The sequence below is a fragment of the Oncorhynchus masou genome, unplaced genomic scaffold (genome assembly GCF_036934945.1).
Source record: "Oncorhynchus masou masou isolate Uvic2021 unplaced genomic scaffold, UVic_Omas_1.1 unplaced_scaffold_660, whole genome shotgun sequence".
NCBI classification, from domain to species: domain Eukaryota; kingdom Metazoa; phylum Chordata; class Actinopteri; order Salmoniformes; family Salmonidae; genus Oncorhynchus; species Oncorhynchus masou.
The window spans coordinates 122,501-123,522 of record NW_027013042.1 but is presented as its reverse complement, the minus strand read 5'-3'; positions in this window follow the sequence as shown (position 1 = coordinate 123,522).

Genomic DNA, 1,022 nt, shown 5'->3' with positions numbered 1-1,022 from the left:
AGGAAGCTGGGCCCCAGTGATGTCCTGGTTCTGGAAGGCAGGAAGCTGGGCCCCAGTGATGTCCTGGTTCTGGAAGGCAGGAAGCTGGGCCCCAGTGATGTACTGGTTCTGGATGGCAGGAAGCTGGGCCCCAGTGATGTACTGGTTCTGGAAGGCAGGAAGCTGGGCCCCAGTGATGTCCTGGTTCTGGAAGGCAGGAAGCTGGGCCCCAGTGATGTTCTGGTTCTGGAAGGCAGGAAGCTGGGCCCCAGTGATGTACTGGTTCTGGAAGGCAGGAAGCTGGGCCCCAGTGATGTACTGGTTCTGGAAGGCAGGAAGCTGGGCCCCAGTGATGTCCTGGGCCGTATGCACTACCCTCTGTAGAGCCTTGCGGTCGGAGGCCGAGCAGGTACCATACCAGGTGGTGATGCAACTCGTCAGGATGCTCTCCATGGTGCAGCTGTAGAACCTTTTGAGGATCTGGGGACCCATGCCCAATCTTCTCAGTCTCCTGAGGGGGAAAAGGTGTTGTCGTGCCCTTTTCACGACTGTCTTGGTGTGTTTGGACGATGAGAGTTTGTTGGTGATGTGGACACCAGGGAACTTGAAACTCTCGACCTGCTCCACTACCACCCCGTCAATGTTAATGGGGGCGTGTTCAGCCCTCCTTTTCCTGAGGGGCCTCTGTGTTGAGGACCAGCGTGGCAGATGTGTTGTTAACCGTCCTCACCACTAGGGGGCGGCCCAACAGGAAGTCATCCTTACCACCAGGGGGCGGCCCAAAAGGAAGTCATCCTTACCACCAGGGGGCGGCCCACCAGGAAGTCATCCTTACCACCAGGGGGCGGCCCAACAGGAAGTCATCCTTACCACCAGGGGGCGGCCCACCAGGAAGTCATCCTTACCACCAGGGGGCGGCCCACCAGGAAGTCATCCTTACCACCAGGGGGCGGCCCAACAGGAAGACATCCTTACCACCAGGGGACGGCCCACCAGAAAGTCATCCTTACCACCAGGGGGCGGCCCAACAGGAAGTCATCCTT